The sequence below is a fragment of the Penaeus monodon genome, chromosome 25 (genome assembly GCF_015228065.2).
Source record: "Penaeus monodon isolate SGIC_2016 chromosome 25, NSTDA_Pmon_1, whole genome shotgun sequence".
Lineage (NCBI taxonomy): Eukaryota > Metazoa > Arthropoda > Malacostraca > Decapoda > Penaeidae > Penaeus > Penaeus monodon.
This window is the reverse complement of record NC_051410.1, coordinates 40,932,698-40,932,945: the sequence shown is the minus strand read 5'-3', so window position 1 is coordinate 40,932,945 and position 248 is coordinate 40,932,698.

Here is a 248-nt window from a genome sequence, read left to right as displayed (position 1 = left end):
TTTTTTCTCGAATAAACAAATGTGCGAGATCATTTCTGGCGTTTTCTTGATACAATTGGCTATACTGCCAGAGTATGAATATAATTACTCATCGTTTTTTACGATAATTATAAATATTTCAATTATCATAATTACTATGATCACTATCCTCATTACCATACACCATTATTTCAAATTTATATCTCGCCCGATGAGCTTATTGAGAGAAAGAAAGAAAAAAAACGGCTCGGAATAATACAGACCAAATC